Source organism: Aquarana catesbeiana, linkage group LG09 (genome assembly GCF_042186555.1).
Source record: "Aquarana catesbeiana isolate 2022-GZ linkage group LG09, ASM4218655v1, whole genome shotgun sequence".
Taxonomy (NCBI): Eukaryota; Metazoa; Chordata; class Amphibia; order Anura; family Ranidae; genus Aquarana; species Aquarana catesbeiana.
Genome location: NC_133332.1, coordinates 152,951,618 through 152,978,586, shown reverse-complemented (window position 1 = coordinate 152,978,586; position 26,969 = coordinate 152,951,618). Strand labels below are relative to the sequence as shown.

The following is a 26,969-nucleotide window of genomic DNA, read 5'->3' as shown; positions in this document are numbered from 1 at the left end:
AATCAGCTGCTGAACCTGTAGGGCACTAATGAGGAAATTGGCAAGGTCTGCATCCCTTTAGACGTGATTTTCCATTCTGCGTATGCCAAAACTCTGACTTGTATATTAGTGCAGACTTCTGGGAAAATCAGTGAGCCAATCAGACAAGCAGGAAATTACATTTTCAGGGGACATTCTTTACACAGTCTGTACGTACAGAACACCTCCAGGTAGCCATATTGCTTTGCATTTTACAGAAAATTACAGTGTTGCAGATTACCTCCCTGGCGGTCTGATTATGTCAGATTTTTGAATCTCAAAGCATTACATTGTTTTGCATGGAAATTTGGCATTTTATATTGTAGGCCTGTAATTCTTAGGAATAATTCACTTAAATCTGTCCAAGCAAGAGTCTAGTAGCCATCCCGGGTATGATAAAGTTTGAAACACAAAATCATAAATTATAATATAATAAATAATTATAAATAATTATAAAAAAATAATATAATAGTAATAAAATTTAATCAATAATGTAATCAAATCAAAAACAATGAAATGAGCTCAGTCGCAGAATCGTTGCTGTCGTCACTTTCTGTGTTTGATGACGAATTTTCCCACAAATAACTATCGATCAATTCTGCAAGTGATTCTAATTTACTATCGCTATTTTCTAGCTGGTCTGAAACCGCTTTTGACATGGAGGAAAACTTTTTGGTTGCTATGGACATTCTCAAGTTTCCAGGCAGAAAGAACAGTATTTATAATATAAAATTGCAGACAGGGCACTGGACAAAGCACTAGGGACAAAAGGGGTGTGAAATGATTTGATACAGTAATGTAATATTACAGATTACAGTGTATTATGTGTGTTATGTGTTTTGTACTTTTTGAATTTACCGCTGGGCTCCACCCCCATGCGTCGCAGCGCTTGCAGGGAACGGAGCCCGGCGGATGACACAGCCCGCAGATACAGCGGGAGGACATTGCAGGATTCTGGGGACAAGGTAAGATTGCGAGACAATCCCAAGTCTGGCTCTGGGTTACCGCTTTTGGTAATGAAAATTCACTCCGAGCCACACTCCGGAATACCACCAGGGAGGTTAAAAAGAAAAGGTAATTTTTAATACCATTCAATTACAAACTGAATTGAGTTGAAATTGTATACGCTATATATATTTTTTATTTGCTCATATGTTTTCCCCATGAAAGTGGAGTTACCCTTTGAATCTCAAAATCAAAGCAAGCAAGTACTGGATTATAACAGCTAAAAAAGTACACTGCATATGCAGCAAGCAATGTTCTTCATATTGTTAATTGTAAACATTTGAATTCAATTAGATTGGTTCAAGGTGATAAGAAGTAATTACATGGTCAATGAGAAAAAACAACTTACCTACCTCTAATAAAAAAGGGATGTGAGCCTTCCATATGTAGGCCTTTGTAGGGAAGAGATTGATTCTAAATTTTAATACAACATATCCTACTGTTTACTCACAGTTGTTACTAGAAATACTATGGGGTTGATTTACAAAAGGCAAATAGACTATGCACTTTGCAAACTGCAGTTGCACCAGAGCTTAGCAAATGAGGTAAAGTTTAACTTTGCAAAAAATCATGTGCAAGGAAGAAAACAAAAACAAAAAAACAGCATTTTTGCTTGCACATGATTGGATAATGGAAGTCAGCAGAGCTTCTGATCATTTACTAAGCTCTGGAGCAACTGCTCTTGCGGAGTGCAACTGCACTTTGCAAAGTGCACAGTCTATTTGCCTTTAGTAAATCAACCCCAATATGCTTTTCTATTCATCACACTGCATAGCAGTGCTTTGGTATTGACCAGCCAGTCAAATGACATGAATAATTTGCATATAAACCCAATCTTCGGCAGGCTAATATCACATGCGTAGATTGTTAATATGGAATGCAATTAATTAATAGCAATTCTATTTTGGACACTTATTTACATATTGGAGGGCAGAAAGCTTCTACATTACATGCATTACCCAATGTGCTATGAATGTTAAAGATTACTGGGAGCTTGTTAATGGCTGTGTGACAGTAATGTCCAGAGTGTGATGGTTTCATGAATATTTAACCAATCTGGTTAGATAACTAAAGAAATGTCTATTCGTTTTTTCTGTTTGCATCATTCAGCAATCATTTTGGGTATAAATAATGATGAATAAATATGCTATTAAATATTTAAATTAGCTATTCACCTAAACGCAGCTACCAAACCCAGACTCCGAGCTGGAAGTCCTAATCATACAAACATATTGGAAAACCCGTACAAAGCTTACCTTTTACATTTCATGGAAAACAACTGAATGGGTGCATAATAACTGCATACATATGCAGATGTAGTTGTTGTACCATCAAGTTTTTATTTTCTCCTATACAATTCACTAATGGGTATTGATTGGGCATGGCAGCATTTGGTATCCAATTTCTTGTTAAATGATTATGGAGATGAGGTCTAAAACTTTATATTCAGCTATAATCACAGCAAAAAATGTTCTAAGCATGGTAATATAGTCTAGGTGTGGTCATGTGCAGCATATTATGAGCTATTTAATAATTGCTTGCAATAATCAAGTCTTGTAGGGGTTATCTCCTGAGAGACAACCAGCAGTTGCTAGAGTCTGATACACTTATTGATGCAGACACAAGTTTTCCATCATTAAAGTGCTTCAAGGGGCAAATTATTTAAGTTGTATAAATTATTTAGGTAAAAATTGAGATGGAATTTTAGGAACGATGATACTGATTCGTAGATCACTGTGAAGTGGGCTGTTAAAGGCAGCTCAGCCACTTCAGATATTTTTTGAAGTGAATTACAAATTCAAGATTCTTTTCAATATGCACGTTGATTTATGCAATCTTTGTACAGCATATACCCATAAATATAAATAAAATAATAGGATAAATGGCAGATTGTTGGTACAGTGTAGGACTAAGGCTTGCAGGTCCATTTGTTATAGAAAATGAAATATCCTTATAATTCTTGGTGGAATAATACTTTAATAAAATTAGGGACTTTTAAACTCTGCAAGGATTGTATAAACCGCACACAAAATATTTTCACACAGTTTGAGAGATCTTAGTACAACCCCTTCTGTTATTGGTTCTATGAGAAAACAAATATGTACCATACGCAGTGAAAGCTGACTATTAGCTCATTGTGTGCATTTTATCATACAATCACAGAATGGGGCAAATTGAATAACTCACAAAAGTTTAGTCTACTTAACTTAAAGAATACAAGGCCTCATGCACACTCTGTGTTCGCCCAGCTCTCCTGAACACCTTTCTAGCAGGAAAAAGCAGCGCAAAAAATGCGCCTAAAGTCATGTTTTTGTAAACGCATTTATACGTGTTTAGGAGCATCAAGCGCTTGGGTGTTAATTCATTTAATTTGCCAGAATATTAAATTATTCCTGCCATAGAAATGAATTAATGCACAAGCACTAAACATGTCTAGCGTTAACACAAGTTTAGACACGCTTACACGCGTCGATACGCTTCAAGCATTTTTTCTGTGAAAACACTGCTGCTCCTGAATGTGCTGGTTGTGTTTTTTTTATTGCCTCTAAACTTCGATGCCTCTAAATGCCTGTAAATATGTGCATGGACACATAGGTTAACAACGTGGTACATTCAGAGGCAGAAAAAAAAGTCAAACAATCCCAAAAGTGGTGTTTTTAACGCCCAGCATGAGGCCTAAGCCATCTGTTTAAGGGCTTGGATTTTTGCTGGGACAGCCTGATTTTTAGGCCTGCATAAATCTATCTCTTCTAAAAACTTCAAGCTACTAAAAAATTGGAGCACTCCAAAGTTTCAAGGAACTACAGTATATCCATTCCTGAAGGGTTAGATGCAGTGACGGCCAGTGGAAATTTTTTTTTGGGGGGGGGCGGCAAACAGTATGTCAAACGCCCCCCCCCACCCCCACCCCGGTCAGTCAGTCTGTAGCATTTCTCCCATCACCGGCGGCTTCCCCTGCTCGGCAGCGGCCTCCCATTCTCCATGGGTCATCATGGCAGCGGCGGCTTCCATTTCCTCCCTCCTCCTCGGCAGCCAATCAGGAGTCTTCTCTTTTCAGCCAATTGGAAACTGGACTTTCACACCTGCTTCTGATTGGCTGGATTGAGGATCAGTGTTTCAACAGCAGTAAAACACCTGGGTGAGATCGGAGCGCATCTTCTGCTACCCGAGCCCACCCTATTTTGAAGCCTATTAGAGCCTCTGGCTCTAATCAGGTGCTTCAAAACCCCTGTAATTCATGCACCCGGTGCCCTGAAAGGGGCCAGATGCATGAATAGGGGATAGCCGCCAAGGCCATGGATAGATTCATGCTATGCTATGCATGAATCTATCCATTGCATATAGGGGGTGGTGAGAAGAGAAGGGGCGGCACCTGGGCACCTTTAATGTACGGGCCTTCACTGGTTAGATGTGGAGCTTTGGAATAAGCAGAGATCAATAAAAAGTGGCCTTTTTTGTGAAGTTGTCATGGTTCCATAAAAAATTGGCATGCACCTCTTTTTTGAAAAAAAAAAGCTGCTCTGATTCACTCAGTTCTTTGTGTGAATTTCTGGTTTCATAGTTACATAGTAAGGTTGAATAAAGACAACAGTCCATCCAGTTCAACCTGATTGAGTGTGGGTGCGTGTCTACAATTGTCCCTATCCCTGTACATTGTGTCTCATTAAGATGCAGAGAGCTCATCCTGCTGGTTAAAATAAGAGATGCAAGAAAATATTTTTTTGTTTTTTTTTTTGGTTCCAATTGTAATAAGGAAATAAAATATATACAGTGAAAAAACACAAAAAATCCCTCTCACAAAAAATGAATATCTAAACTATGCAAGGAGAACTGGAAAAAAAAATACTTTTCTTAATCAAGTGTAAAATGTATATAACATGTTTTCAAAATATAGTTACACAATAAATGTATTAATAAGCTGCTTTCACAATGGGGCGTCGGCGGTAAATCGCTGCAATTTTTAGCAGCACTTTACCGTTGTTTTTGCAGAGGTAAAAAAAGGGTTGCTAGCGGCCTAAAAAGGGTTAAAATGACCCACAAAGAGCCGCTTCAGCAGCGCTTTGCCGGCTGCCCTTTCATTTCAATACATCGCTCCTTCACTGCTCCAAAGATGCTGCTTGCAGGAGTTTTTTTAACGTCCTGCCAGCACATCGCCTCAGTGTGAAAGCACTCGGGCTTTCACACTGAGACTGCAGGGGAGCCGTTTTTCAGGCGCTTTACAGGCGCTATTTTTAGCCCAAAAGCGCCTTAAAAAATGCCTCAGTGTGAAAGGGGTCTTAATCATTTGGTAATGTTACATGTTTGCTTATGTTACAGGGAAAAGCAGTGCAACTTTAGATTTGGGATTTGCAGTTTTAGCCAAATAGTTTAAACCACTTAAAGCGGAGCGCCGCCGAAATTTTTTTTTTTAAAAGTCAGCAGCTACAAATACTGCAGCTGCTGACTTTTAAAACATGGACACTTACCTGTCCAGGGCACCCGCAATGTCGGCACCCGAGGCCGAACCGTCTCTCGGGTGCTGCCGCCTCCATCTTCGGTAAGGGAATCAGGAAGTGAAGCCGTGCGGCTTCACTTCCCGGTTCCCTACTGCGCATGCGCGAGTCGCGCATTGCAATACGGATGGTCCCTGCTGCCTCTGGGACCCGTGTGTTTCCCAGCGGGCAGGGAGCAGGAAGTGGCGTAAATAACCGCAGATTCTGCGGCTATCTATGCCGGAAGTGAGTACAGATACCTGTAATATACAGGTATCTGTACCCCCCTCCCCCCTGAAAGGTGCCAAATGTGTCACCGGAGGGGGGGAGGAATCTGATGAGTGGAAGTTCCACTTTTGGGTGGAACTCCACTTTAAGGACCGGAAGGTTTCACCTCCTTAATGACCAGGCCATTTTTTGCGATACGGTACTGCATTACTTTAACTGACAATTGCGCGGTCATGCAAAGCTGTACCCAAATAAAATGGATGTCCTTTTTTCCCCACAAATAGAGTTTTCTTTTGGTAGTATTTGATCACCTGTGCGGTTTTTATTTTTTTGAGCTAGAAACAAAAAAAGACTGACAATTTTGAAAAAAAAAAAAAAAACTAATATTTTTTACGTTCTGCTATAAAACATACCCGATTAAAAAAATGTAAAATCGAATTTCTTCATCAGTTTAGGCCAATATGTATTCTGCTACATATATTTGGTAAAAAAAATCCCAATAACCGTATATTGATTGGTTATTAGAAGTTATAGCGTCTACAAAATAGGGGATAGATTTATGTCATTTTTATTTAATTTTTTTTTACTAGTAATGGCAGAGATCAGCCATTTTTTTTAGCAGGACTGCAACAGTGAGGCGGACAGATCTAACACCTAACTGACACTTTGACACTTTTTTGGGAACCAGTGACAGTACAGTGATCAGTGCTAAAAATGTGCACTTTCACTGTATAAATGACACTGGCTGTGAAGGGGTTAACATCAGGCGCAATCAAAGGGTTAAGTGTGTTCCTCACTGCATGGACACTGATCTGTGTTCCAGATTAGCAGGAAAAAAGATCACAGTGTCCATCCCTGACAGAACGGTGGTCTGCCTTGTTTACATCGGCAGGCTGTCATTCTATCTTTTTGGGGAACGATCGTCAGGTTCTGGCAGACGCTGATTGGCTCCCCCTGTGGCCAATGGGCACACGCGCCACCCAGTGAGCCTCAGCTCTCATGCACATCGCTGGATTGAGATTGGGCGCAGGTATGTATAAGCTGCATGCAGGTTTTTTTTACCACTCCAGCACAGTAGCAGGACACGTTTCAGATGTTAATGAGTTATATTCATCATACTTTTCAGACAAAGAGGGGAAATGTCTGTTGTGCTGGAAGTAAAGCAGCTCTGTCATATCTGTAATACTAATTAAATGGCTTTTAGAAGTGGAATGCAGACACTAAGGCTGGGTTCACACCATTGCAAACTGGATGTGGGATCCCTGCATCCAATTCGCAATAGCAGGAGATTTTCACATATCTCCGCAGCAGGTCCTGTGCGTTTTGCAGAAAAACGCTGTGCGTCTTTTGGTCTGTTTCAGGTCTGAATTCAGCCCAAAATTCGGGCTGAAATCAGACATGAAATGGTGAACCAGTATGCAACGGACCCATGCTGTGAGCCGCATGCGGCTCATATGTGAACCGAGCCTAAAACTCTAGATCTCTTTCTGAGATCCCTAATACCCAGGACATTCCTACATCATATAAGAAAAAGGCTTCCAAGTCTCTAACATTATATTCTGTATAGGTGGGGTGGGGGAAACCCATTTTATTTTCAGCATGGGTTTACTCCTTTCACTGAATAATCAAGTTTAAAATCAGGTACTTTCTGTTTCACGGTTTCTAAACTCTATTGTCTACAGCATACAGGAAAGTATACAATATGTTTCTTGTAAATTATAATTGCTCAATCCAGCCATGTATTCTGTTTTTCAAATACTAAAAGTTAAGGTATGCTTATTTATTACAGGTATTTGTATAGTGCCAGCAATTTATGCAGCACTTTACATATATATTGCACATTCACATCAGTCCCTAACTCACATTTATACATACACATATTAGGGCCAATTTAGACAGGAGCCAATTGACCTACCAGCATATCTGTAGAGTGTGGGAGGAAACCCATGCAGGCACAGGGAGAACATGCAAACTCCAGGCAGGTAGTGCCATTGTTGGGATTTGATCTGACAACCCTAGTGCTGCTAGACTGAAGTGCTAACCACTTAGCCACTGTGTTTTAAAGACAATCTGTGATTTATCCCTGCAAAGCAACAGGCTCACTTTAACGCCTTCATTCTCAGCAGCACCCCTCCCTCCTTCTTGGATCACTTTATTCACCAGGAGTAAAGAAAATAAGAGGTACTTCCAGATATGAAGGTACCTGGGATTACCTTGCTGACTGGTCTAGTGCCATCACATGGGGCAGGGAGAAAGTTTTCAACCCTGTGTAAGCTCCAACTACAGCTACTTTCTTTGCTTCGGTGGCTAAACAGTTGAATGGATGGCAAAGGAGGAATGGGAAGTTGCGCGCTCTGCTGAGTAGGGGGCATTAAAGTGAACTTGTCAACTTTCCTGTTTGGGCAAAGTATGGATTTGCTTTAAAACCTCTTAAATTATTTTGTTTTATTTTACGGTCAACTGTTGTTGCTTAATTGCTTGCTTAGGACTAGAATGAATTACAACTGCACAACTATGGTTACATTTTACTGTCAGTGACAGGCCTTGAATACAGTGGATTTAAATGGGAGTGCCTGAAACATATTTATGATGCCTGATCATTTTTGGTGGCCTATGTAATAAATAAATATTGATTTAAATAGTTCAATCAGCAAATGCAGTCAGCAAAGTATCAGCTTCACTTGCATCAAACTAAATGCAAACTACAACATCTGTGTGTGATAGAAACAACCTACCCTGTGCCACACCCTGGCCGACAGCTAGGCACTCCCTACTACCAAAAAAAGCCAATTGATATTGGGGCTGGTGCATATCGATTTTGGGATTTTTCTCATAATTGTTGGTTTTAACTTTACATTTGCAATATATACAAAGCCTTAAGTATCCATGATTTTGCAGGTTGACATCAAGTGTTCTGGACACAGGAGGTCAATTTTGATACAGTGATCGTGGATCGCGGGCATCTCAGAAGTAAAAGAAGCTTTTCTTTGTAAGACTATAGAAGAGATAATGAAAACCATTAAGTAGAACATATTGTGAAGGATATATATATATATATATATATATATATATATATATTAAATTGACCTTCTATTCCCATCCTGTCTGGCAGGCTTATACTACTTGAAGTGGTGTTAATGTTGGAAATATTGAATGATTTGATGTTCTCCGTAGACTACTGAAGATAGCAAACAAGGGATGATTATAAGAACATTGTGACAAAGCAGTCTGCCTTACCACTTGTTGCAAGTCTTCACTCCGGTGACCTAAAGTTATCTCTCGCTGTGCACGCAGCTATGTCTGTACAATTTTCCAGCTTAACATTTCTTAAGTCAAAAGGAGCTCAAAAACTGATCTTAGAAAAAAGTGGATATTTAGCCAGGAAAGATAGAGGGTCACACTAGGTAGTAAGGTAAATAAAACACAGCCATGCTTTTCACAGAAAAGCATAAAGACATTACAACTAAGTACTATGATGGATATTGTGAAGGTACTCCATATGTAAAAACAAACTGTTATAAAGTCTAGATGATTCTAAAGCAATTGCACAACCAATTGCCAGTATATGAGCACAGATGATCAGAAAACACAAACATGTACTGCCTCTTATCCACCATATTTGCCAACTAGGTATATACTTAACATTATGTCTACTAAAAGTGCTTCCATCCTTGGGGGTCTGGAGTCTTTGGAAATGTTGCCTATGTGCTAGACCCAGCCATAGAGAATGCCAGTAGACCAAGGCACACACATGGATGGTTATGTCATATCTATTGGTATTGGTAGCTTAATTTTAGACATGAGATGAAGAATCTTATCAATCTACTGAGTCAGCTAGAACCAGCGCCTATGAAACACCCTTCAACATTTTTACAGCTCTCACAGTAAAGAACTCATTGGTCAGATTGACATTTGTGTGTTGTGGTAACACTGGTTTCACCACGCATTACCGGAACCCACAGTAACACATGAAAATGACTGTGGTGCGTTGTGGTGCCATTAAAGAATATGTAAACCCAACAGTTCATATTCCTGATATGTGCCCACTGTACCAGGTACTTGTATGAAAAAGTGTTCAGTAAAATGGGTATCATCCCATTGTAATTCTAGCACTTCCTCTTACCAGAATCCAATAACTTCATAGGTTCTGCAGAGGCTACTATGTGGTACTATAAACCAGTGTTTAGAAGCATATCAGAATGTGGTAAACATCAAAACATCTGTTCTGCTTATGACACGTTAATTAGGCATAAAACAGTAGTATTACAATGTTTTATATAAGTGTTTCTGAAAATCTATTTCATCTACCCAAGTCAGTTGCTGAAATGTTTGCACTTTTTTCTTGTTTTTTTGTAAGTTTCAAAAGAAAATAAATGTTTTTCCTCTCTTGCAGAGGAGAATAAATAGATGCTAGATCAGTCATACAGATTAGCTGAACTCGAGGATAACTTTGTTTCTAGGGCAAATAATCTTTATTTTCTGGTCACAACTCATACAGATTATTTGATGGTAATCAATTTAGTGCAATTTTACAGAGCCCTGACAAAAAGCTTTTAAGGCAAACGTAGAAGATAAAAACCAACATAAGAGGATAATCATGAACAAGTGGGAAAAACAGCTTGACAGCAAAAATGAACTGAGAGCCTTTTTTTAAGAGAAAAAAACCCAATCTCCAATATTTTACTAGCTACATTTAGTGAATTTGTGTCACTCACAGGGAGAGATAGATGGCAATAGGGCGATTTACTAAATTATGGGTATGCGGGAGAGAGAGGAGGCTTTGGACAACCTTTCAGATGGACAGCAGATGTATGGCTTTGACAGTCTTCTATTGCAAGCTGCAATCAGGGTAACAGCACACCAAGCAGGGGATGGATGCACATTTCAGCAGCATAAAAATTGTGTACAAATATATAATTATTAATTTAAGTGAGTCCATTCTAACTTCTACTTATTCTCTCAAAGTCTAACTCTTGGAGCTGCCAGAGCAAAGAAAATGGAAACCAAATGTCTTCATTTACACTGTCTGAAGGGGGTGTAGCCCTGATCATGTTTCTCTAAACAGGCCTACTACCCCCACTGGACTCTCTTGGGAAGCCCTCCTTTTCTAGGTTATCTACCCATGACGACTGTCCTGACACCTGCAGTAAAAGGGAAGATATGGGTTTCTCCCCTAGGACAGCGCAACATGTTTTTTCCTACCGGCATCCATTCTATACCCTTGCACCACAGCATTCATCTCTTCCCCTTGACAACTTGGGTATGTTAACATTTAGCATAGACCAGGGCAGTGTCGGGTAGGCACACTGCCTTTTATTTTGTTTTTTAACATATACCTTTCTTTTTATCTCGTTTTGCTGAGAAAGCTATAAAGATACATACACATTTTTAAGACAATGATGTACAAAACTGTATGGGCACAAAAATCTATAGTCCCAAGGGGCAGCACCACAAACATAATATAGCCCTTGGAATCCTTTAAATCCAAGAACTAAGGACTACAATATCAAATAAAGCAAGTATCAGATAATTCAGGATAAAAACACATATAAAATAGCTGTACCGAAAACCAAGAAAATAAATAACACATTTTTAAGAAGTTCATGTGAGTCCATAAACATCAATCTTTGGTTTCCACTGTTGAAAATGTTGAAGGGTACACTCCAGCTTCCTTGGCAGGTAAAATCGCCCTACTTCCACATGTTATATATGTTCCAGATTATCCCGATACCCTTTCTTAAAAAACAATTATTGAAACTACAGTCCATCATAACCACCTTTGTCTGGGGTGGAAAACATCCTTGTTTTAAATGCAACACCTTATGCACACCCATCTCCTCTGGTGGGATGGGTGCACCAGATATCCTAGCATATTATAAAGCAACCATTCTTGACCAAGCCAGGGTTTGGTGGAACCCCACCCAACAAACTACCTGGTTTCAGATAGAAAGCGCCTGCCATCCAAAACAGACTCTCAGTGCCCTTCTTCTACAGCACCAAGGGACACACACATTCCATGACACCATCAAGACATATATCAATCATATCAATACACATCAAATATACCTCAGGAGGCACTTCATACTCTTACACCCAACATTACCTTCTCCGAATGGACCACTGCAGGCATTTCTGTTATTGGAAACCTATATAAAGGCTCCACACTCATTTCCTTCCAGCAACTACAAGATACCTGGCACATTGTATCTAATGACTGTTTCAAATACCTCAGGATACGTTTAGCTCTATCTAAGGTAAAGTGGTCGAAAACCTGACACTCCTGGCATATAATAAAATTCTTTAACCAAAACTCCCCTCACCGACTTGGAATGTCATATATCTACAAACTTATCAACACTACCTGCCACACCTCAAAGACCCAAATGATGCTAAAATGAGAACAAATACTATAATGCTCCTACACTCCCCAACAATGGTACCACTGGCTCCAAATGCCCTTGAAAGTCTCAAAATGGCTATTACACTGGAAAACTGTTCAAAAGTTGTATCACAACTGGTCCCTCACACCAGCTAAAATTGCCCGCATCTACCCATCTTCCGCCAACCTCTGTTGGAGAAACTGTGGTAACCCGGGAACCCCATTACATATTCGGTGGAACTGCCCAACCCTCATGACCTTTTGGACTATGCTCTCTAAATTCCTCTTTTCCATCTTACCAACCCCTGTATCCCTCACACCTCAAATGGTACTACTGGGTTTGGACATGGATACATGGCCCCGACCCTGCCACACAGTCATCTCCCACATATTCATTGTTACTCATCTAGCTATTGCCAGAAATTGGAAAGCCCCCAACCCACCTTCTAGCTTAGAGCTAAAAGCTATTCTGAACAACCATTGTCTGATGGAATTTATGTATGCCAAAGCTCACCTACAAATTCCTAAGTTCCAAAATCATTGGGATCTTTGGCTCAGACATCCTAAATGCCTACTTCTCTCATGGATGCGCCACCACATACTTGAAACCCTCATGACTTGTCCATGCACAACTGCCCATCTCCCTGACTAAACTTTTGTCAATCACAACCCACTACCAATGTTTGCCTATACTTACTAAACCTACATTAGACATATTCAATTGTATCTTAGTGACCTAGGTATACCTTTTGTTGGCACAATATCCTGCTTCTCCTTTGATTGTTCATTTGACGATCTACTGTTCAACTTTGTACTTTCTACTCTGTAAAACTTACAATAAAACTAAGTTAAAAAAAAAATGTTCAAGGGCGTTCCAATGTTTTATTTAAAAATGTTCTGCATAGAACCACTCCACAGCAAGCAGTCTTTAGAATTTTTGACCAATAGAGTTGCTTTTACCCCTCTGTACCTAAGGAAAGGGCCCAGATACAGTAATGGTAGATTTTAATGAGCTTAAAATGTCAATGCAAATGACAGTTTGTAAGCTGATTGCTGCCAACCGACAGTGACCACAGACTTGCAAATTATGTTGCTGGCTCTTAGCCCCTTTATTATGATTGCTGCTGTTACCCAAGGTCGGGGCATGGCAAAGACTGACAGAGAGGTCATTTAAATGTAAGAGATACACTTAATGCTAACTGCTTTAAGGCAAAGCACAACAAGCAATCATGTATGCCATTAATCTGGAAGGGTTTAATCAACAATAATGATTATTCATGAGAACAAATAGCAAAGAAAAGGAAAACTAGGAACGATTATGAATAGCTAAAGAATACATGATACATGAGTAGAAGCTGTAATTGTAAAACAGTTTGGTGCAAAACACAAAGCTGAGAATGAATTCAATAGGTAAATAGATACATTTGCTTTACATTTATTTGACTTTTTGAAATGGTAGTGGTCTGCATCATTTTGGGCATATAATGCAGTTTAGAGTAACAATGGACCACGCTAAGATCCACATCTGCATTGAGTACAAATGGCTGTACATTTATAGTGAATTCATTTTTGTATGGACAAAGTCACAAAGCACAGGTTCACTTTCAGCACAGGTACTTTTGCATCTTCCAATAACAAAAGAATATTCCAAAGGTGCATAGCCTATTGTAATCTAAATGTACTGCTACTGTGCTAAAGACTTAGCCGCAAAAGAATAAAATTCTCTTGGGGAAGTTACTGTACATAAAATAAGACCAAACTAAACTAATTCACAATGAAAGGTAAAATAATGTGATATATTACCATGCATTCTCATTAAGCAGTGTGTTAGTCAGAGCTGTACACTTGACTGGCTTCACATGTCATTAACAGATGCTGATTGTGGAGGAAGAGAGATCAGTGCCTTCTATAGACTAGAGCACCAATATTCCCACAGTTTTAATTGCATTTACACAGCACAGAAAACACTGCAGTTTAAAAAATGAATAATAATGATTTAAACAGAGTACTGTACAATAATTCTTCACTAATATTGCTTAAAGGTACACATTTGCACTTATCTGAAACAGCTAATCTTCATTTGGCACTAAAAGCTTATCTCCCATCTCCCATCTGCAGTGTGTAATGCACATTTTACAAATATAAGAAGAGACAGCATGTAACAAATGTCATGCTGATTGTATACTTAGGACTTAAGCTTTCCTGTGCCACAGGGTACATTGGGCAGCAATACTGCAGCTTCTCTAACAGTTGTCAGTTTTTGCAAGGTTGGGTTGTAAGCTCAAGACAGAAGACTCTTTGAGTCTATTTGACCTGGTATGATACTTAACCAAACAATATGTACTTTGGATTGTGGGTGGAAACCTACATAAACAAAGAGAACATACATCATTTGAGTAGATCAAAATCCCAGCATAGCAGCATGGTAAAAATATTAATCACCTAGTCACTTTGCTGTCCTGATTGCTTACTACATATGTAAATGACTACTTAAGGGTGCAACAGCAACCACAGTTGATCAGGTGACTATCATGGGGCCCATTAACCCATGCTTATCACAAAATATTGCAGTAATATTATTTCTCCAGACAGAAAAAAACATCCAGAAAATAATAGGCTACACCAAAATTACATAATGCAACCAATAATAACCAAGCCTACTATAAATACACTACATGGCAGGAATGAAAACATTCTGAGACCATTCAGGGTCTGAATCATGAGCCAATATGTGGTCAGCTTATCACTGGGATCTCTTTGAAGGTAGGAGATCAGAGTGATGACCTCATCAATGTGGGGATGATCCCTGATTTGTCAGTTAGCAAGCTAAAGGGTAGACCAGTGACCAAAATGTATTGCTTAACTGCAGTGGAGGTTGCAGGGCTGGCTATCTGGCAAAGGTGCTCAGATCATAAGACTGGTTGAACAGAACAATGGTTTAGTGTTTACCTCTGGGTACACTGGTTTCCTCCCACACTCTAAAGGTATGCTGGTAGGATACATCACTCCTGTCTAAGTTGGCCTAGTATATGCATGCATGTTAGATAGGGACCTTAGAGTGTAAGTTCCTTGAATACAGGGACGGATGTGACTATACAGTATAAAAAGTGCTGCCTAAATTGTCAGAGCTACACAGATACTTGTAATAATAATAAATACTTGCTAATAGCTCTGGGAGGTGATACTGTTCATATACACATATATCCAATGCGTATTTAGCCATATTTTCTGAAGTTCAGCATTACCCGAAGGTGAGTTGTGAGCTATATAGCTTTCATTTCATGCACGTTTTTGCAAATGTCTCTAGCGATAATCCTCTTTTTAAATAAGAGCCATCATAAGGAAAACAAAAAAACCTTCTAATGTTTATTCAAATGCATATAGCACCTGTATATCTCTTATATGTCATATACTCATATTGAACAGATTTTAGTTTATGGTTTTTCAGTAAAGCATGCCAATATTCTAAAGTAGCAAAGAGGCTCATGTTTTAGCACCAAAACAGTTAGGCAAAAACAGCTATAAGTATATGTACAGCCAACACAGGTTTATATAGTATTTACAGACACCTAGAACTGCCACACTTAGCCAGAACTGGACAAAACAAAAACACAATTCCCTTGTAAGCATTGGCATCTACTCTTCCCTACCCTCCCTATTTCTTATACAGTTGTGTTGTGGCCAAAGACACCAAATTCTATCATGATTGGGAAGAAGGTTAAAGTGGTTCTAAAGGCTGAAGGTTTTTTTTTTTTTTTTTTACCTTAATGCATTCACTTCGCTCTCTCCCTTCTATTAGACTCAGAGACAGCAGAGGGAGCTATTGGCTCCTGCTGCTGTTGTTGTCAAATACACCCGGTAAGGAGGAAACAGATGGCAAGGCAGCTAGCTGCTTGCTATGGTGGGCACTCAGCAGGGGGGAGGAGCTCCTGCGGGGGACCCAATAAGAAGAGGAACAGAGCTGCTCTGTACAAAACCATTGCACAGAGCAGGTAAGTATGACATGTTTGTTATTTAAAAAAAGTTCTGGGTTTATAATCACAGTGATTGGAATTGTTGACGTTTGCATCTCATCTGCAATCTAATCCATTGTAGCAACAGAACCGTATATACTGACCTAACCAACACAAAACCTCCTTGGCACTCCAAGTGTCACTGCAAGGTGTGGCTAGAAAAGGGGTCACACGCACATTACATCAGTTCCGCTTCTACGCTGGAACGTAGCTATGCAAGCAGGAAGTATTTATCTGTCATTTGAGAATTTTTGTACCAATAATGGCATTTCCATTTTCAGTATGGTATGAAGACATGGGGGAAATCCAACGATCATCCGTCCCATTTTCTAATAATGTGTACTAGGTTTAAGGATCTACCTAATCAGTACATTCAATTGAGAGCCAGTCAGGCAAGCACAGTTAGATACTAGGCCTCATTCATACTAGCATTTCCAAACCTGCAATTATAGAATATTTGTAAACACATACAAAATGAATAAAACCATTTTTAAAGGTAAAATTCCTATTGGGTGCTCACCTGTGTTTAGATGCATTCAACTTAGCTGTATTTAGAGAAAGTAGAATTCTGTGCATCCAAAAGCAAGTACGTTGTGTTTGTTTATACTTGTGGTGAAGAGTTGTAAAAAATAGGTGGTTAAGCCATGGTTTTACCCCCCGCCCTCCTCCAACCACCTACACTAAAATAACATGGTGGCAGAATGAAGTTGTACACATGCCAAAGCATTCCAGGCATGTCAAAAATTATGCCTCCTTTGATGTTCGGGTGGCACTATGGGGCCGTGTCTCAACCCTGAGCCATACACTAGGCTCTTGATCGCGGTACGGTGTTTCCATTGAAAATCCCCAATTCAGCTATTTATGCTTATCAGTTCATTTCTTCTGCATTTAAAAAAAAACATAAATGCAGGAGTGCTAATCTGAATGTAGCTCACAGAAAATTGAACAGATAGTAATACACACACTGAGGTTAGGCCTGAACACAGACATGAAAATGTCTCACCTAAAGCAACAGGGTGTAAGGCTGGCCATCAATTATACAATTTCCTTTACATTTACCTTCAACTATGTAGTGCAAGAGCCTGCTTGGTTGCATACTGATTATAAGTGTTTAACCTCATATTATATGTTTGGTAAATCTAAAGGAAAATTGCATAAGAAAAATTGTATCATGTATGGCCAACCTAAGACATCTAGCCATCCTCCTTCATATTAGGAGAGTTATAGGAATTGCCATTCCCTTCTTCTGGACTAGGCCAATTGGCTGGATGTGGTGCACAGACAGTGAGCAGTGGAAGCAATTGTATGCAAACAAGAAAATGTAAGCAACTGACAACCCCATTGTCTGTATGGCTTAACAAACAACTGTACATTTGATCAATGTTCATACATTTTCTTTGCTGAAAACAAACTATGTCCTTACCAGACCATGAATTATCAATCATGCAAAGCAAACACACGGCAAGTTAGTTACCACGATTAAAACAACCTAACTATTGTGTCAACTGACAAGAGAAAAAAAAAAAAAATGACTGCAATTGCTGTTGTTTCTGCAGCCAGGATTGCAGTTGATGAATGTGAGAATAACCATTCTGTGTCGCTTCCTCTCATTTTCAGAAACAGGCAGATTTTCGTACCACTGTAATTAGCAATCCATTTATTTCCCATGAATACATCTGACCTTGTGCACCTCACTCTTTTGTTCTGTTTGACTTTAAAAGCCCATTAAAAAATGCAGGAATTTCCTCTCTGTAAATGTTATTAGAAATATTAATTCACTGATTTATATGACCAGATTTGTTTTACGGATCTTGGCACAGGAAGTCATACTTTTTTACACTTCTTTATTCTTTCTAAATTTTAAATGTATTCTGTTAATAACCAATATTATCGCCTTTACAGCCATTATACTGAAAACAGCTAATTTTCAGGAGATCTAACAGAAATGGACCTACTATGCAGTTTTTAGTTTTCAGGCAACAGCACTGTTGATTAGAGCAGTGTTTGGGGGGTACATGCCGGACTGCTGGAGAGCAAGGCCACTGCTTGGGGTGAGAGCAACAATCCGACTCTCCTTTATGCTGGCAGAAGTGGGTAGAGAGGCTTATGTAAATTACCCCATATGCAGCTTGAGTGCATTAAAGTAATACATAGTGAAGGACTAATTAGAGCAATGACTGCCAAACAATTGGTCATCTGCCAAACTGAAAAACAGATGAATCCAGAGGTCCCATGCCGTTCAGCCAATAATAGATCAGAATAGATAGTTAGGCAAGGACAGATAACAAGACAAATGTCAAGATACAACACACAGATAGAAGAAGGAGAGGTATAAAAGTTACAGCTTAATAAAGAAATGTACATAGAAAGACAGACTTATAGACAGAAAGACAGCTAGAGAGAAGAACAGGCATTAAGATAATGATAAGTAGATAGATATATAGATAGATATACGATAACAACAAAATACATTTTTAAAATACATTTGTAGTTTCTTTCAGCCATACAGTTCTCATAATTGAGTGGTATATGCTAACCTGTATAGCATTACGCTTGATGTGTTCTTGATACTGAGGCCCCAGGACATGTCCATCTGTTACTAGCTACAACAAAATCGCTTCGCCAGCAGCTCTGTTGTCCTTAGGGATTCACCATTGTACCTGTATGACTAATTATCCAGTGACAGGATTCACTGGCAGAACAGTAGTAGTGAAATATATATTTGCTAGGTGTGCGGAAGCAGAAAGTCCCCGTCAAGCCTTTACTTTCAACATCAATTTAATGAGCACCACTAATATTATCAAATCTATCAACTGTTAAACTATGCAGCCCCAAAGTCTTTTTTCTTTAATGATAGTGGTTGAAGGGATCACATTTTTTTTTATTGTTCTGTATTGGTTTGTGTTTTTTAAAGGGTAAGTTTACTTAAAAAATAAAAAATAAATGCACATTTTTTTTGCAGGTAAAAAAATGTGCATTTTTTTTTTTGGAGCCTGTAAAACATTACACCAGCGATCGCTGTTGCCATGCAGGTCTCCTGCAGATCTGTCAGATTACCTGTGTGCCATACATCCTGTACGGGCAAGCAGATGCACTGACAGGAAGAATTCATGAACTACCACAGCGCCGTGGTAGTTCATTGAGAACTACAAGCCGATAGCTGCAAAGGATGTCAGGGCTTGTAGTTCATTCACACACAGAGCTCTGTGATTAAATGGCATGGCCGTATGGGCGGAACCCCGCCGGGCCTCCCCGATTTAAAAAAAGTGACATTTAGAACAGGGAACTTCTCAATGTACTGCTGCCACAGGGACTGAAGACAGCGGCTGCAGCATTGGTAACATGTTCCATGTTCCACCCTAAAAACGGTTGGAACATGGAACATGTTCCAAAGGTGAACTTATCCCATAAACTTCCCCCTACGTATTTTGGTTTGGGTTAAAATACCCATTTGCTTCTCTTGGAGTCAACAATGTAGATAAATCACTGCAGTTCACCACCCAGCCTACCTCTCACAAGGCCATTGTGAAAATGTTACCTTTTTTAGAGTGTTTCCTAATACATGCATGTACGCCATGTTATGAAGAATCCATTAGGATTTAAACGAGTGTTTCTCAGCTTCATTTCTAAAGTATACCCAACAGGTCATGTTTTCAAGATTTCCTTCACCTTGCACAGGTGCTTTAAAACAAAGTCAAAGGAAAATCCCAACAACATGGCCTACTTGGGGCACTTGAGGAACGAGGTTAAAGGAGTTTTAAAGGCAGAAGATTTTTTATCTTAATGCATTAATGCATTAAGATAAAAAACCTTCTGTGTGTAGCAGCCTCCCCAACACCCCCCCCCCCCCAAATAATTACCTGAGCCCTTTCTCTCTCCAGCGATGTCCACGAGTGTCTAAACCATCCGTGACACTCCCCCTGATTGGATGAGACACAGCAGCAGCGCCATTGGCTCCTGCGGCTGTCAATCAAAGTTAGTCAGCCAGTCAGGGGAGAAAGGGGACGGGGACAAGTCTGGATTCCATGTCTGAATGGACACACGGAGCTCTGACTCGGCTTGGGTGCCCCCATAGAAAGCTGCTGGCTGAGGGGGCACTGGATAGGAGGGAGGTGCTAGGAGCAGCAACGAGGGACTCGAGAAAAGGAGGATTCGGGCTGCTCTGTGCAAAACCAACTGCACAGAGGAGGTAAGTATAACATGTTTGTTATTTTATTTTTTTTAAAACGAGACTTTGCAATCACTTTAAGAAACGTTAATTTAAATAAACACACAGTAGAGTGGACTTGTAAAGTACCCCCAGCAGGTCATATTTCTAGGATATCGTCCACAAGAAATGGTGCCAGTAATTTTCTACTAGGGGGAATTTGAGGACTGGAACACTGAGGGTTATTTACTATAACTGAAAAGTGCAAACTCTGGTGCAATTCTGTATAGAAACCAATCAACTTCCAGGTTTTATTGTCAAAGCTTAATTGAACAAGCTAAAGTTGGAAGCTGATTGGCTACCATGCACAACTGCACCAACACCCCCTTGTCCTACAACAACCATTCTGATTTTTCCTTTGATCCTGTAACATAGACAGTTTTTATTTTCATAAAGGTGGATGATCTGTTGTTTGCTAAATAGATCAGCAAACGCTTATTTTCTATCATTTCTATATGTAGTAAGAAAGTATGCTGCGCGATAGAATAAATATATTTGGGTGACAACACTCCTTTCTGTGCATTCATTAAATGTTCACCTGTAGCACATTGTCCTCTAATCCTTCAGTTCAGGATATAAGCTATTGTCACATAGATTTCCTGCCACATCCTACAATGCCGGACAGCAGTCACCGCTCAGCTCAGCTACGTGACAGCTGAAACTTTACCGACCTCGATGATTGTGCTTACCCCCATTAAATTATCTTCATAAAGAAAACCTTTCAACATCTGGAATGACCCAGAACTGACATAGTGATTAGAGCCTATGATTATGAAACACAACACTGAGAAAGCAGGCACAATCCATTATTCAGAAGCCTTTTGTGGGGGGTTTCAAATTACAGATAATTAGAAGGGGAGGAAATCATTCAGTTTTGCATAATTTGCATTGCAGGATTTATTTTGTCACTGACTAATGTTTGCTAAAATCCAAGAAGATTTGAAAATGTTTTAATTATATTATAGTTACATTATTTAATGATATTACAATAAAAGGGTATTTTATTAATCCCATATGTGTGTTGTAATGAATTGCAAAGTTGTTTGATGATGTATTTAATTATTGTATGTTTCGCTCATAAGTGTCCCCTTTGAATGTTTATACTGCTTTGTACACTATACATTACTGTTTTTATATTCTACTAGCTCATCCTGAAGTGGAACTAAAGGCAGCTATACTTACCTTTCTTCCAACAGTTCATGTCCCTTGCTGGTGCCAGTTCTCGGCCATCTTCAAGATGCGGGATGACATCACTCCTGCACATGTGTCATTCCGGCACACAGGGATTGGGCTGGTCTCTAAGTATGTGTATGTGCAGCTCAGTTTACACGAGGGATGCTGCAAACTGGCAGGCAAATGTATTTTATTAGGCCCGGTTCACACCTATACAGGTTGCAGTTTGCATATTCCAGGTGCATTTTTGATCCATTCAAGTCTATGGAACCAAAAAACTGAAAAAAGTCCCTGGCCCTTTCCATAAATGCATAGATGTGAACAGGGCTTTTTTTCAGCTGGAACTTGGTGGAACTCAGTTCCACCACCTCTGGCTCAGGCCCTCTGCTCCCTGCTCACCTTTATTACTTGTAAACATTGAAGTCCGGCTTCTGTGTTTACAAGGGACAGCTTGTATCTCAATGGCTCCACACAGATCTGATCTCCTGAGTGGACAAGGAAGATGCAGGTGCAGAGCAGATCCCGAGGTTGAGTTCCTGCACCTATTTTCTGAGAAAAAAAGCCCTGGATGTGAACATGACCCATAGGAAACCATGTAAATGGACTGTAGTGTGTTTCTGCAAAACTGAAAACACACTACAAAATGCATAGGTGTGAACCAGGCCTTATAGAAGAGACATTGCATGTCTCTTCTGCAATAATAGCCTGCCTGCTCGCAGTCAACAACTTTAGTTCCCCTTTAAAGTCACACCAAACTCTGGTTTTAAAAAAAAGTTTTATTCAAGCATTTGTCCTTAACTTCATTTTTTTTATATTGCTCTCAGCCTCCTCCAAACCTGCAAGTCCTTTATTTCTGCTGTGAACCAACATTTTGTACGGCTGGGTTCACACTTATGCGAATTGGATGCAGGTTTCCCTGCAACCAATTCGCATGAAAGGAAACTGTGATCGTCTCACAATGGAGCTGGTTCACACATCTCTGGGGCGGCTGCGGTCTTGTGCATCTTTGGCTCCATTTCAGGTCCGAATTCAGGCAAACATTCGGACCTGATTTGCCCCTGAAACAGAGAACAGGGATGCACTGGACCCCTCGCTGTGAGCCGCGGCCTTAGAAGGAGGCTACAATCATTCTCTGTGGTTTCACTGTATATAGGAAAGTAGCCACTATGGACTGTGGACTATGGGATTTGTAGTGTCCATAGTTGCAGTCCTGTGCACTGCTCATTTTAAACAAATAGAAGTGGCAGGGGAAAGGGAGAGGTTCAGGAGCTCACGGAGGTTGTTAAAGGGAGAAAGAAAACACAGTAGGAAACAATTTAATGAAAAATAGATTAAAGGGCCATTAAATAGTGGATGTGTATGGATTATTATTGGAGAATAAGGATATCATTTAGTGTCACTTTAAAATCAGTGTCTGCACTATTCTAGAATACATGAAACATTTTCTTTCTCTTTTGTCCATTGCATTCTGCAAAAAGTAGTGTACTGTGCTGTAGAAAGATCAGAAAATGTATTCTAGTGTTTCTAGGATTAATTGCTTGGGAATGTTCTACAATATATAAACATCCTGGATGACCTCACTTGAACCACCAAAATCAAAAACAAGAGACGTAAAATTGTCCTCCATTTTGGTCTTGGATTCCATTCATGACTGTTTGGCAGTTTGAAGGCCTCAAGCTGGCCATACGTAGATGGACTGAAAGTTGACTGATTCAACAGGGACCGCCCAAATTTTGATCCATCTATGGCCGTTCTTGTTAAACAGAAATCATTCAGCACCTGCAGCCAACCAGCTCCAGCGGTGATCAGTGTATTCCGACAGTGGGGGAGTCCCGCTGTCAGAATAGCGCACCTCGCTTGTGTGGATGGGGGAATCCGTATCTGTTTGATCACTGGCTGATCGAAAAAAAGAAAAATGATTAATGTATGGCCAGTTGAAATCCTGATTGTGTATGCAGAAGTCAGCCCCAGTGGATACTGTTTATTGCTGTTGTCAGTGATTAAAACTATGCAGCTATTTTGTTTTACAGTTTCAATGTTACAGTTTGTTGCTGCAGATCACAGGCTTGTTTTATGATCTGTTTGTAAACTTAGCTTTAGGATATCTGTAAACAAAAAAAAAAAACATTTTTTTTTTTTTTATTTAATAAGTATCTTTTCCCATTTTTACCAATGTTTGTCATATTTAGTTAAAAAAATAAATGTAAATATAACATCTTTGTAAATAGCTTTACAGTGCTTTGAACCAGAAAGATCATACGCTTGTAATGCAGCTTTGATGCAACTTTGGATGGGTGCAACTTGGATACGACTTTGGCTTTGACCAATGATAATGGACAACTGTTGCATGACTGTTGCATTGTATAACATTCAGGTATGAGTGAAAGTCCATTTACTAAGAGCCCTTTGACACTAAATGCGCCCGGGCGTCAGCGGTAAAGCGGCGCTATATTTAGCACCGCGTTACCATCATTTTAGCATCGCTATTCAGCCGCTATTGGGGCAGTTTTAACCCCCGCTAGAGAAAGGGTTAAAACAGCCTGCAAAATGCAGCTGCAGCGGTGGTTTGCCGGCGGTACAGCAGCGCTGCCCATTGATTTCAATGGGCAGGGGCGCTATAGGAGCAGTGTATTCACCACTCCTATAGCGCTGCAAAGAAGCTGCTGGCAGGACTTTTTGTGACGCCCTGCCAGCGCAGCGCCCCAGTGTCAAAGCACTCGGGCTTTGACACTGGGTTTGCAGCTGAGGCTTTTTTCAGGCGTTTTACAGGCGCTATTTTTAGCGCTAAAGCGCCTGAAAAATGCCTCCAGTGTGAAGGGGGTCTAAAACGGGAGAGTGCAAAATCTGGTGCAGCTCTGCATAGAAAGCAATCAGCTTCCAGGATTTATTGTCAAAGTTTAATTGAACAAGCTGAAGTTAGAAGCTGATTGGCTACCATGCACAGCTGCACCAGAGTGCCCTAGATTTAGTAAATCCACCCCTATGTGTCTACAGAACTCTGGTAATGTAAAATCAGCCCAGTTTGCTATAATTCTAGAAAAACATTGATAATAAATAATAATAATAAAAAAAAATAACAATGTTAGCAAAAAAGAAAAGAATGGTCAGAAACGTGTCAAGAAAAGAAACAATTAAAAAAAGTAATGTGGTGCAGATTAATCTATTAATCTGTATCACAATTCAGTGGTCCCTCTAGCACTGCAGATGCCAAGGATTTAATAAGGATAGTACAATCTTAACAAGCTCTTAGATTGTAGAGAACACATTTGCCTGATAAAACCTCTGCTACTGCAATCAAAACCCTTTTAGCAATGTAGGTTACAAAATGATAAGAGACAAAGCAGAATACTAAATTTCATGATGGTATGCCCTTTTTCCGACAAGATAATCTTACACTAGAAATTGTATATAGAACCGTTTCTCAATGAGTGTTATTCTCGCAAATGAAAATGAAAGCACTAATTGCTATATAGTTTTTCAGCAAAAGCAAGGTGGTCAAAAATTTGAGTCTTATGCCGCGTACACACGGTCGGAATTTCCGACAAAAAAAGTCCGATGGGAGCTTTTGGTCGGATCATCTGACCGTGTGTATGCCTCATCGGACTTTTTCTGTCGGCATTTCCGACGGACTTAGATAGAGAACATGCTCTAAATTTTTCCATTGGAAATGCCGATGGAGCTTGTCCCGTTGGCAAGTCTGACCGTGTGTACGCGGCATTACAGGCATTTGACTTTTTTTTTTTTTCAGTAGGAGTTTACAGGTGTATTAGAAGAGGAGGGTTTAGAGGCAGAAAAAAAAATCATCAACACGTTCAGGAGAGGAGCTTTTGGGCAGAAAAAAACACTGAATACGCCTAAACATGTATAAACAAGCCTTAGGCTGGCCATACATATAATTTCCTTGTAAAGTTTTCCTTGAGATTTACCAAAACCATATAAAATGAGGTAAAACCTAAACACTTTCAATTTGTATGCAATCAGGCAGGCTTGCACTATATAGTTGAAGGTAAATCTAAAGGAAATTGAATAAGAAAAAATTGTATAATGTATGGCCAGCCTAAATGCTAGGCACATTGAGCACTGGAGAATTCATTCATTGCAATGGTCAGAATAAATGAATATTCTGGCCAATGGAATGAATGAAAGCCCAAACACATGAATGACTACACGTGTCCAACGGCTCCTAAACGTGTTTGTAAAATTATGTTCACTCCCATGGAACAAAGACGTCCAGGGGAGGATACAAAAAAAGACGTGTCCTGTGTGCATGAGACCTTATGCTGCTTAGTATTGGTAAATAGATAGGAAAGTATGTCATACTGTATTTACTAGTTTTAAACTTTTTTTTTTTTACATTTCTTCACTTACTTTTTGGTTTCCAGGCCTAGGCAAATGACATCCCCAGAGTCTTCAGGAGGGGAAAAGGGGTTTTCTTATCTAAGTAAACCATCCTGCCTGCATGCCTGAGCTAAGGGCAGATGGATCTCAGGAAGTACATTCTACATGAATCATCTGCCTTACTGAAGATGGTCATGGACAGAAATGCTAGGGGGTGTTTTTCAAAGTGATTTCTCAGCAAAATAAAGAACAGAGACATGGATGGATGAGAGAGTTTGCTTTGAATATTAAAAATGAATCAAATAACGTTTTTGGTTTGCGGGGCTTAGATACAGTGTAATTTCACTTTAAGCAAACAGTTTTCGGTTAAAGGTGCAATATACATGTACTACTTAATAAAAGCAAGTATCAATTTCTCATACCCCAAGGACTGATAGCATGACTTAGTTAGCTGGAAAAATTTACAGAGTCCTCCTTTTTTTTTGAAGTGTAAAATCCCTCTGAAAGATTCCTATCTTACTTTTAACATTCCTGCACAATGAACCAATCTATAGTTGCAGTTCCCTAAAGGTCACATGCAAATACTGACATTCAGGGAGATGGTGTTTGCATACAAATACCAACCCCAACACGGTGTTCAGACCTGGAAGTTGGCCACTCAGGCTTTGAAGGGGCAAGGTTTTCTGCATGTATTCCACATACCTGAGCATATAAGATTTTTTTTACCAGGGCTACAGCATTGGTTTTATATGGTAGGGCTCAGGCATAATCTGAATTAGAATTTTAATTTTGGGTGGGACAAAGGGTCCTAAGATAAAATGGATGTCCATGGCTGTTTTTTTTTTTAAATTACAACACTGGTATTAATTAAGGCAGATCTCCCCATTTACGTTTGACAGAGAGCAAGGCAAGGCTTGCATCTATTGCTTCAGAACAGAAACAGGTAAGAAATTTGTTTAAATCCTAACATACATAGTTCACGGTAAGTGGACCATTTTATTTCTAAACTGAGATTAGTGCTATAATGTAAATTTGGCATGCAAGTTATAACCTAATTTTTAAATGTTTATAATTTAAAATGTTTGTTACCCTGAAAAAAAAATGGATCCCACTCCTTTAAAGCATGAATAACAGCA

At 39.5% G+C, this 26,969-nt stretch overlaps 1 protein-coding gene across 1 annotated transcript in view; it reads right to left on the bottom strand.

Moving 5' to 3' along the window:
* The window catches only part of MAMLD1 (mastermind like domain containing 1), a 291,944-nt gene that overhangs the window by 129,791 nt on the left and 135,184 nt on the right, over positions 1 to 26,969 (bottom strand). The gene's annotated exons all lie outside the window — the stretch shown is intronic.